Source organism: Enhydra lutris, unplaced genomic scaffold, assembly GCF_002288905.1.
Source record: "Enhydra lutris kenyoni isolate GAN:26980312 unplaced genomic scaffold, ASM228890v2 scaffoldscaffold1, whole genome shotgun sequence".
Lineage (NCBI taxonomy): Eukaryota > Metazoa > Chordata > Mammalia > Carnivora > Mustelidae > Enhydra > Enhydra lutris.
Genome location: NW_019154085.1, coordinates 12645763 through 12658259, shown reverse-complemented (window position 1 = coordinate 12658259; position 12497 = coordinate 12645763).

Sequence of the window (12497 nt, the reverse complement as noted above, 5' to 3'; positions counted from 1 at the left end):
TGCACAGATATTTTAGACTGTCTCATTGACATATGTTAGTTCACTCAGCAGAGGGAGCTCATGCCTTAATTTTGGGAAGTTGGACAGAAAGCAAGGCTCTTGTAAAAAGAACCTGAAACAAACTTTGCAGCTCTCATTTTAAAGGTTTCCTTTTCTTACTTCTTGGAGCAAAGACCGTTTGATTAAGGATAATTTAATCTTCATTTGCATAAATAAATGTGACTGATGAGTTCATTTTGGGCCAGAGTTTTTGTCAATAAGGTTCTGTTTTGCTTACCAAATAAGCTAACTTAGCACATGTATCCCAGCTTAAGAGCCTAAGGATTCATCTAGAAAGATGATAACTATTTACACGTCTACATTTCTAGGCTGTTTATATTGTGCTGTGAACTCAGGACATAGACTTATTTGATTTGTTTTAATGTGACTATGATTTGACATTGAACACTTGCCCTTGAGATTATAAAACAGGTATTTATTTAGACTTCAAAGGACGTTTACTACACATGATCCAAGTTCAATGTCAAAGTAAATAAAGATTGAGAAAATAAATTCGTCTCTCAGATTAAAAGCCAGAACCATGAAAGGACTCTGTAGTATTGAAATCATAGGTGAATCAGTAACACAAACATCTGTTAGTGGATGTGTTTGTGTAAACTACAATTTTCTAGTTATCCCAAGAACTGTAATAATGACAGAAAATGACGTATTAGAAGTTTCCCTAGTATCACCCCTGCTCTTGCTGTATAGATCTAATTAGTACATCTCTATAAGATAGAAAGCACAATTTAAAAAAAAAACCTATTTTTTTCTCATTATCAAACAGATTTGTTAATAGAAAATAGAGGAGAAACTGTGAATAAATACACAAGATATTTATTTTACCTAGTGCTTATAACTTTATATCTAGCTTTATAATTACTGTATGCAGCATTTGAAATGTTTTTTTTTTCATCTTTTCCTTCCTTCAAAATCCCCAAATATGCCTTCACTGAAATAAAAAATTGCTATAACTGGGTTAATGCAAAAACAGTACAATTTGGAAACTGTCCCTTAGATTGTAGAGGAAGATTCCACTGATGATAAAAGAAAATATAAAAGTCAAATATCACACTTATTATATCACTCTATAATTATCTTTTTTTTTTTTTTTTTTTTTTTATAATTATCTTTTAAAATATCTATCTTTCCCATAATACCATGAATTCCTATGGAAGAAATCCTGTCTTTCTCAGTAGGCTTGATTTCCTGGCCTATAGCCCACTGCTGGCACAGGGTAGATGCTTAATAACGATGACATTAATAAAACAGAGCAATACTGATCGAGAGAATTGAGTCCTAAATTGTGAAAATAAAAAAAATATATATGACTCTTGTTGTTGGATGCCTTTGGGACAGCCACTGGAACTGGTTCTGCTGAGTGGGAGGAGGGACACTGAAGAGACAGTGGGTGGCGGGGAGGCCTGCCATGACACCGCGGGCGATGTGAGAGACACCATGGTAGCTCTTCTCATCTGCTCCTGGAGGGAACGAACAGCTTGAGGACTCCCTGAATACTGGAGGTGGCCAGAGACAGTTGACTGAGTTTCTGGATGAATCAACAAATGTTCGTGGAGCTCCAGCTGTCAGCAGGAAATGGAGTCTCAAGAGAGGATGTAGAATCTTTACTAGGATTTTCTGAATCTGAGGAGATCCTCTTTTCAGAGGATCAGATGCGGGTCAGCATTGCAAGCCCAAACATGATTTCCTCCATCTCCACGGTCCCGTGATTCGGATTGTGTCAAATAGCCTTGCTTTCTTGAGCAGAACCATCTGGACATAAGGGCTTTGTTATAATAAGAACATACCTTCTTTTATGGGAGTCACTGTAAACCATCCCCAAATCCTTGCAAGAGAGATAATCCTTGGATGGAAAACCTCTTTAAACGTGAAACTTCTTTAAACTTCTTATCAGGTCCTAAAAGGTAGAATTATCATGAGTGAAAAAGAAGGCAGTTGGGTTTTGTGTTACAAATAACGCTATGACCTAGAAGTGATTATTATAAGCCTAATAAGCAAAGTGAAATGAAATTATGACAAATAAGCCTTTATTCCTCAGCAACTGCCCCCATGTTTGAACGGAAATGGACTCGAGCCATAAGCCCACATGCATGTTTCTTCACTCTAGAACCTGAGAGAAACATCTGTTTAACTATGTACTGATACTTTAGAGGAGGAAATTTTAACCTCAGGAAAAAGCCCATTGCGTTCCAGAGTAGGAAAGAGAAGACAAATTACTGTTGAGGAGCTGGAGATACTAGTTATATAACAAGCTGGCTATTAGTTGGGCAAAATAGTGGGTTTGACACACAAGGTATATATTTTCATTGGTGACTGGATGCTACAAGTCACGTCTGCTCTCACGAACTTTGATTTTCAATATAGGACGTGGGAATGGTGGCTTCTTTGCTGCCTACCAAGAGAGGCGTCCCCATCACACGAGGAGCTTTGGGGTACCTCATTCTTGGAAGGTCATTTAGGGTTTCTATAGCGATCTGGGCAGTTGTCTCCCCAAGGACAGACAGAAATTTCTTTTTTTAAAAAAATTTTTTATTTTATTTATTTATTGGACAGACAGAGATCACAAGTTGGCAGAGAGGCAGGCAGAGAGAGGGGGAAGCGGGGCTCCCCACTGAGCCGGGAGTGCAACTCGGGGCTCGATCCCAAGACCCTGAGATCATGACCTGAGCTGAAGGCAGGGGCTTAACCCACTGAGCCACCGAGGGGCCCCCAGAAATTTCTTTTTGAGATCTTCCGCCGCCCACTACAATAGATAAATGCGGACTCAGTGCTAACCTCAATGACAAACACATAGACTTCATGACAGCTCGGAGACCAAACGAGAATGAACAGAACCTACCATGGGTGACAAAACGAAGACAGACACTTAGAGAACAGTGGCCTCATCAATTCATAATTAAATTCGCTGCTTTGCATATTTTCCCATCTCTTGTAGCTTAAAAAGAACTAAGTGAATTTTAATTAAATCTTAACTTATAAACAAACAAGAATCTTATGTGCCAGAGATGAGATTTCTAATGTCAACTTCTCAACCGAAGAAATAATTGTTGGCTAAGCTACAAATGATGACAGAACACCGACAGACAAGGAACTGTGTGTGCACTGGACTGTGTATGCAATTTATTACCAGGCGAGCTTGTAGAGTGGAAAAACACTGAGGACACCAGCGAACAGGACACCCGGGTTCTAAGTCCAGCCCGGCTACAAACCAGCCAGGTGAACCTAGGAAAACCCCAGAATCTCTCGAGCCCTGGCTTTGCTTTTTCTATAGTTAAGGATTTGACTAGAAGTTCTTTTGATTTTCAGAGATTGTTTGTTGAGGTAAAAAGCCTAGAATATTGGACTTTTTAAAGGTGATAAGGAAGATTTGTTGTTTCCGATGCAAAACTGAGGGGTTTCGCCACTAAAGTTGAAAACTGGGACTTTTTTCAGTTAGCACAAGTAGTTAATGGACAGACTTTCTTTGGAAGTTTTCCTCCCATCTGTTTCTCTAAAAGCCATGGCACAAGCGTTGTTGACAGTAAGATGGAATAAACAAACGGAAAATAACTATTTGTGAGGATAATGAGCAGATAGGTTGACCGTGCTTAACTGCATGACCTTTTTCTTTTCTTCCCCTTTCTCTTTTCTTTTTTTTTTTTTTTTTTAGATTTTTTTTTTTTTTTTGACAAACAGAGGTCAAAAGAAGGAAAGAGGGAAGGAGAGAGAGGGGGGGGGGTGGGGGGGAAGCAGGCTCCCTGCTGAGCAGGGAGCCCAATGTGGGGCTCGATCCCAGGACCCTGAGATCATGACCTGAGCTGAAGGCAGAGACTTTAACCCACTGGGCCACCCAGGTGCCCCCCCTTTCTCTTTTCTTTTTAATGAACTTCTGTGTCCACTGGCTTGATCCAGAACAGGGATCCTATAATGCATATTTACTAAGTCTAAAACTTCTATTCCACTGGGTCACTACTTGCCACTACTTTATGGTGCTCAGCAAAGAACGTGGTATTCAAGGACAAGCCCTCGACTTCCCATTGCTCCTTCAGACAGGTATTAGGACCACTGGTCTAGTGTTACAGGGGAATGTAACAGTGAGGGCCAGAGAGGGCAAGTGACCCGGTCAAGGTGACACAGGGTGAATGTGAATGGGACCATGAGCCCCAGGGCGTCAGGCTCCCTGCCCTGTCCTCTGGAACTGAAACAGTTCCGTGCGTCTAGAAGAAGCATGATTTAAACCATCTCCGCTGGTTAATAATAAACAAGGGAACCATTTCTCAAGCGGGTTGAACTGTTTACTTTTCTTGGAGTTCAATTTGATAATATTTTTGTAAAAATATTTTACACAGAACTATTTTGTTCACTGAGGGGGGGGCATCGAAAGGGCAGATCTTTTGGTGAGAGTCCATGTTTTCATAAACCGTTCCACTCCGAATAATTTCAACACGGAACAAAAATCATGGTAGAAGCTGCTTAACTGACTAAAGGGATGGAAATGGGAATGATAATTAAGGGCGGACTGGCTACCTGAGAATTTCTTTATCGTAAGGATTCTGTCCTTGTGGCCTTCGGTTTTGTGTTCTGTTGGAAAGGATGACAGAGAGCTGGAAGTCCCTGGGAATGAATTAAAATCTCTGGTTAAGAAAATAATTCATACGCTCCTCTCCACAGGTCAGAGCAGTGGTTCCCCGAGTATAGTCAGAGGACCCCTGAGAGTCCCTGAAACCCTTTCAGGAGTCTCAAGGTCAAAACTATTTTATAATGCAAAATGTGACTGGCTTTCATTGCCTCAGGAGTGTGCGGCAGAGCTTCCCAAAGGCTGGACCACGTGGGGCAACAAGTCTGGCTGAACACAGACACGGACATGTGAATCCAGCTGTCTTCTTTTAAGCCAGTGTGAAAGAGACAAGCAAAAATTGTGAAGCAATGCCACTCTTCTCAATGATTTTTCCTTGGGAAAATATAGTTATTCTTCATGAATAGCATGTCGTTTATGCTAACGTGGGATGGGTTTACCCATGTTGTTTTCAAATAAATAAATAAATATTTAAACCATTTCCCAGTTTTAACTACAAATACTACAAACCTCAATTGACCCACATAAACAAAAGCTCTTTGGGGTCTTCAGTAATTTTTAAAGGTAGAGGCGGCCCTGAGACCAAAAACTTGAGAGTCACTGTGCCCGGCAACGGTGGTGACATAATGGCAAATGCCATACTTGCCTCCCAGAGCTGACGCGAGCTCACAGCCTCGTGTGTAAATCGACAACCACCACTGGGCAGAAAATACTTTATGGGAAAAGGCAAAATTCTAGGAGGCACAGTGGAGCTCTTCCCCAAACGGCAGGAACGCTTCAATGAATGGTTTCTGAAAGAACTGGAGAAGACACTTCTCAGTCAATCCCTTGGACTACCCCTTCAGTCGCTTACGTGTTTAGTGTCTCCCTTTTACCTGCGTGCTTCCCATCAACAGTCAACCTTCCTCCATCATGCAAGACACAACACCCAAACTCTTCCACCCCAGGTCCCTTCCAGCTGCTGTGCGGTTTTCTCTCCCTTGGCTAATTCTGTAAAGCACCCCGGCCTCCCTGACTCCATTTCCTCCCTTCCCATGCCTCCCGCAACACACTCCTTCCTGCTTTTGTGACAGTTCATGGCTCTGTCACTGTTTTTTGTTCTCAACCTACTTGATCTCTCAACAATACTTGGTGCATTTGACCGCTCTCTCCTTCTCAAAACATTGAGATTTTTGAGAAGGAGAATCCTCTTCCAATGATCTGGAATTCCTGTCTTCTGACTGGGGTGCCCTCTCTGGCCTCTCGTCCTCACTCTCTTGAGTCTACTCATCCTTCCACCCATTCATTAGCCGTCGGACACCCCTAAGGACTTTGATCCAGGGCCTCTCCTCAGCTGTGTACCCACCATTCCCCTGGATTTGAGCCCAAAGGGCTGGTAAATGTAAACACTCAATTACAACCTCTTCTCCGAACTTCCAACTACTTAGCTGTTGCTTCCCTTTGGGTTTTTAAAAAAGGATGTGAAAAGCCCCAATTCCTGATCTGTCCCCTCAAAGGAGCTTCTGCCCCGTATCTCTAATTTTGTATTGTACGGGCCTATTTAGCCAGAGCGACTCCATCTTGGTTAAAAGCCATTTTATTGTTTGTGCAATAAAACTTAAACCTACCCTGCCCCTGCCAGAGAAACTTACTCAGAAGCAAGTCTGGGAAACCAGTAAAATGTGGTTGGCTAGTTCCTAATAACAGAGCCCAGAATACAAGGCCAGGTCGGCCAGTTCCTGATAACAGAGCCCAGAATACAAGGACGAGTTGGGCCGGGTGGAGACATCCAATCAGTAAGAAACACACATACTCTTTCCTTAACCACCAAAGAATGTAAACCCTGCTGTGTGGGCACCAACCTTGAGCACCAGTTTTGACCAGAGTAATAGGTTAGTTCAAACAGCTACTATAGGGTAAATTGTAATTCAATTGGCCACCTGTGTGTGACCTAACATGTCTATACAATGTTAAAATCTCATTGGCCACCTATATGTGGCCAGGTTTCTGCTCTATAAAAATAGTCTGTGAGGCTGGGAGGGGCCACTCTCTTCGGAGCGGCCCTGGCCGGTCAGTCTGATTTCTAATGCTTGGCATAGTTTAAAGCTTTGCATAATTTTAACTTTGTTTACTTCTAATGCTTGGCATAGAATAAAGCTTTAAATAACTTTCACTTTGTCTCAGTCTCGTTTCATTTAATAATGGACCTAACAGTATCTCATTGTGTGGACCAAGAGCCTAGGAGTCAGTCCTGACCCCTCCTGCTCCTTTCTCACCCACTTATACCCAATCCACCACCAATATCCCTCTTGACTTTGCCTCTTAACCATCTCTCCCATTCGTCCTCTCTCTCCATCTTCACTACCAGCACCCTAAACTGAGATATCACTGTCCCTCTCCTGGGCTGTGGTCATATCCACTTGTCACCCTGAGTTCACTTATAACCCAATCTTTTCCATACAACAGCAAGAATGATCGTTCAAAACTGTAAATACCCTTTATCAAAGTCCTGTAATGGCTCTCCATTACATGTACAAAATCTTCATATCCTTTAGGTCTGTGTTACAGGCCTATCAAGATCTGGCCTCCTCTTCCCTTCCCAGCTTCACCGTGTGGGCTAGGAGTGGGGTGACAGCACACCTTCCAACATGCCATGGCCTAGTCATTTGGGATTGCTGTTTTTCCTGAAAGTGACAAGTTCTTCAAAGCCACAAGTCAATGTGCACGATTTTTACTTTACCTAGAATTCCCTCTCTGTGTCCCATTCATTCCCCTGTCCCACCTCCTGAAAACGTCTATTTACAATTCAAGTTTTAGCTCACGTTTGGTTCTTTGGAGAAGCCTCTCTCTTCTCTCCCTATCCTGCCTCTTGCTCTCCGCTACTCCCAGGTTCTGCATGCCCTGTTGTTAACTGTTACTGGCATCTCGGACTCCTGCCTTTGACTGTGAGCTCCTGAGGGCCAGGCAGTGTGTCATTTCTGCATCCCAAGTGCCTAGCTCAGTGCTGACATTGGGTTGCTCTCAACAGAAGTTTGTGAAATAATAACAAGTAGGCCCATAGACGTCTGGAGGAATAAGTGAAAAAATAAAAGAGGGGCACCTGGCTGGCTCAGTCGGCAGAGCATATGGCTCTTGATCTTGGGGTCATGAGTTCGAGCCCCATGTGAGGTGTAGATTACTGCCAGACTCTCAGGAAAGTGAGGTCTGGAGGTGATAACCACCCTCACCTGTATCCTGGATTTTCCTTGGATGTTTAATAGAGAATAAAGATGCCTGTGTACCAGAATAAGCTCTCCTGCTTCGGTCACAGAGGGAGAGTTGTACTCAATGAGGTCAGGGACAAGGTGGGTCCACCTAGGGGCAGATCCGAGTGGAAACAAGGCCTTCCACAGTTTCCTGAGAGTGACAGTAGTACAAAGGTGACCATGGGGACAAACTGATACTAAGCCAATGAACATTTTGAGTAAGTAAAATTTGCCATGACAGATGTTAAATCCTTTTTCACCCTGGCTTTATTTTTAATTGATGAAAACTAAAGAAACAAGTTATAAGGATGAATGTGTCTTCCCTTGAAGACGTTTCACATTTTCCTTTTGACATTCAGGTTAAACATATCTGAGTAAAAGATGCTGGAAATATCAACTGGGGATGAACGGAGGGGACTGTTGATTCCCTCACCGTTGGCATAAAAAGAGAAATAAATCAGGAGAAAAAGAACATACCATTAGTTCAGGCGAAACATACGTTCCTGGGCTGGGTCTAAGTGCTGAAATCCTTCTTTTACATACAATTCGGTACAAGCCTTAAGAAGAAACAATTAATGTTTTAGTCTTTTGGTAAAAACAAAGTCAAAGGTTGATAAGCATTGTGGACATTAGCAGGCAGGTACTGAATTCGTCCTGTTTGAAAGATGGCGGACTGGGGGGCTGGGAGGACACAAGACAGGACCAGCTCCTTGGTTTTACTCTGGCCGAAGAAGGTGGGTGTAGGAGGTTGGGAGGGAGGAAAATGGAGACCTGCTCCTGCCCAGCTCGGGGCCCCGCTGGAGAAAGATGAACTGCAAGTAGGGGTAGCAGAAGCTGAGTGTCCAAAGAGTGGTACACACAGCACGCTCCCCAGGCAGTCAGGGAGCAAGGGGAGGTGAGGAGAGGCTTTCTGGGAAAAGAGGCAAGGAGGGAATTCCGATGGGAGGCTTTGAGGCTGTTCACAAGGTATTACGAAGAAATCAAGTAGATGGCCTTGACCCTAGGGGAGGGGCTAGTTCAGATCCAGCTATAGAACATTTTAAAAGGCAGGCTTCAGATTTGTGATGGTATTTGGGGCCAGTGGGAGCCACTCAGCATTTCTGAGCCAATATTTCTGGAAGATTAATTCGACTGTGATATGCAGTGGTTTCCAATACGAGCCTTGCAGACTGCCTGTGTTTGTCGCCAGGGGAGCCTCATAAAAATTCAGAGCTACCCGTGGGCCAAACCACATAAAGTTCCAAGCCAGTAAAACACAGACCATCACATTTTTAAAAGGCTTCCTAAGGGATTCTGGGGAATTTGGGAACCCTGCCGTGAGTTGGGTTGTGTGGGGGAGGTGCTGGGGGGGAAGGTGACCAGGTACAGAACTCCTTGCAATTATCTCAGTGCAAAGGAAGACGGTCTGGACCAGGGCAGCATGCGTGCAGAGGAAAAGCCACAGGTGAGCGGGAGGGCCAGTGCCCGGGAAAACCATCACGCCTTCGCTGTGGGGGAGCAAAAACAAGGACTGGTGGTACCATTCGTGGAAGTCCGGAGAGAGACTGGTGAGCAGAATAAGAAGGGAGGTGATGATGCACTCAGGATTAGGGACAGGAGGGGAGGGTGGAGAGAGCTGCGGCTTTGGGAATTATTTATGGAGATGTTGCCTGGAATCTCAGGACTGGAGGAGACATTGAGTGAAGAAAGTGTAGGAGAAGAATTTAGTTGGAAAGGGGACAAGGAGGGTGAGTGGAGAAGGGACGTGGGGACCAGAGGGGGCTGCATCCGTGAGAAACACAGAGGAGGCACGGATTTGCCCTGCGTCAGCCCGTGTGCGGCAATGACCGCAAAGCAGAGCTCCGTGGGAATAGGAAACGGCTTTCCCTGGCAGAGCCGGCCTGGGGAGGTGTGGAACGAGGCTCTGTTTGCTGGCTGGGGCGCTCCTGGGAAGTCCGCCATGGAGACGTTTTTATGTTCTAACAGGAACTAACCGTGATTAGTTGGCACGCTGCAGGAGGGTGATGTAGGGGAAATTACAGCTGAAGCATGAGGAATGGTTAGATTAAGCCCTTTATTAGATTTTCTGTTACGTTATTTTTTGAGGCATATAGACTGCCACCCTGGAGTTCATTCTTATTCATATTTCTATTGATGTCAGAAGCATCAAAAGTGGCTCCTAAGAGCCCATTCCCCGCTTTGTCCTTAGGCCGCAGGTCCCTGGAACTGTGCTCTGTCCTTCTTTTGCCACACCCCTATCCAGGGGCAAGTCCTCGAGATCAAAGGGAAATTCCATGCTCAGTCAGCACGCTGACTTCTAGCCACAAGCTGTGGGGATGCACGACCTCAGAAATCCCTGCCCCAAAGGCTCCAAACCCACTTTCAGGGCCCATGTTGGCCTCTGTTCTTGTCCTTCCCCCCAGAGAGGGCAGAAGTACAACTAGGAACTCACCCCAGAGGTGGCTGTCTGGGGGCTGGATGGAGCTTGGGCATGTGAGCTGGGTGTCCAGTCTGTGACGGCATCAGTGCAGGACAGAGCTGGGCAGGGAGAGGAGAGAAGCGGAAGCCTTCCGTCTGAATTCTTGCTTTGGCTCTTGCACATGTGGGGGCAGGTCTGCCCGGTCTTGCCAGCCCAGGCACAGAAAACTGCTGGTCACCGTCGTGTATTTGTAGACAAGTTCTTCCTTACACATTTGATGTCAGCGTTCTCAATTTAAAAATTATTTTTACCTAAATCATTTTTATTTTCAAATTCATTTATTATTTAAAAAAAAAGGTTTATCAAGATAGTTCTAGTTCCAATCATATACGGGTATGCCATGATTTCTTTAAATGATCTCCCACTGTTGAACATTTATTTCTAATTTTTGTTATAAATCACATCGTGACAATCATATAGTAAGTCTTTGACCTACCGCTAATTATTTCTCTGGGGTACATTCCTGGACAGTAGAAATGCTGGTTTAGAAAGTGTGTACATAGACATTTTTAATTCTCTATGATACTTTCTAACTTCTAGAAAGCTATCTCTTGTCAAGACTGGTTCTAAGAACAATTCCAGACATCGGTTATTGGGAAAAACGCATTGACAATGCAACTGCGATGTGTTTGTCGCTGTGTTTGGGATTTCATGTACATCACTGATGCGTATCCTCTAGTCTTCCCAACCAGCTTCCTTGAAGTATTGGCCCGCATATACCGAGGAGGAAGTTAAACCCAAGCTGGAAGCTTTCAGGACTAGGACTTGACTGGGGTCCCGTCTTCCCCAAAGTTGGTGTCACCATGTGGAACCACCTTTGGCAAGACGTCAGGCCTGGCCCAGGGATCCCTTCCTCCCTGGAAGACTTGGGTTTGTGGTGGTTGAGACCCAATGGAAGGGAAGAGGTAGATGCACTGGGAGAAGGACAAGTGCTTTTAGAATGTTCCCCAGCTCCCCTCCAGCACCCCAAGGCCTGTTGGTCAGGTTCATCCTGAAAGACCAGATATGGAAAGTTGCAGATAAAAGAGAGGAAGACACACTAACTTTGTTCTGGGGCTTCTTTTCTTCTCGACCCCAGCAACATTTCCCTTCTCCAATCATTTGACAGCAAGATGAACTCTGTTACAGAAAAACAAGGATGGAAAACAGAAGTCCTAGAGTGATGATGACGACGACGATGATGGTGATGATGATGATGGTGGTGGTGGCGGTGGCAGAGTAGCAGCAGCGGTAATCGTGTCTATTTTAATTGTAGTAGACATTTTTCCTAGCACTCGCTATGTGCCCAGCCTGATATGTCCTTTACAGACATGATATCATTTAAATCCTCATGATCATAATCTTCCTTTACAGGTAAGGAAACAGAGGCTGAGGAACGTTAAATAACGCATCAGATTATACAGCTGAGGAACAGCGGAATTGGAAGCTATGCATTTTGATGACAAAGTTCATGCTTGTAAAACATAACTGTATTGCCTGTAATTGTTAGGAGCAACTATAATTTCCTGGCTGTCTACCACAGTCCAGCACCTCCCCTTCCATCAAGGCATCTAATGCTCAAAACAAGCCCTATGGAGACAGGGTGGGGGGCGAGGGTGGGGGGGTCCAGGCTGCCCGAGAGAAGACGGACAGATGGCTGCCACGGAGACCCAGGGGCTGGCTTCCCTGAAGGAATCTTCCTTCTGCTGAATCTATGACCGCTCCATCTCTGTCAGCCTGGGAATCTGGCACAAGTCCTTCGTCTGTGTTTGTCTGAGGACAGTGTTCTGACTAATTAAATTGACCGAAGTAATCTTCAAATTCATGAGGAAACAAAATGAAATATAGGTGACGATGAAGGGACCTAAATTCTAGAACACATAATCTCAAATAAATAATGAATGAATAAATGACCTGAAACACGAATGAACAAATATATAAAGGCATCTTACTGCAATTTGTCCCCCTTCCCCACTCTGGTAAATAGTAGTACTAATATTTATAGCTGCGACACACCGCAACGAAAGTTTTACATGGATTATTCATGTCAGTTTTGTTTACCTAGCTCTCTAGTCTCCATTCCTCAGTCTTTTCTGTGGACATATTTCCTTGCATGTCCCTGTTGGCATCATCTTAACTCATTTCTCACTTTTCCACATCATTTTTTTTTCTCCCTTTTTAACAGTTTAGGAATCCAAACATCTCTGGCTCTTTAGTTTCT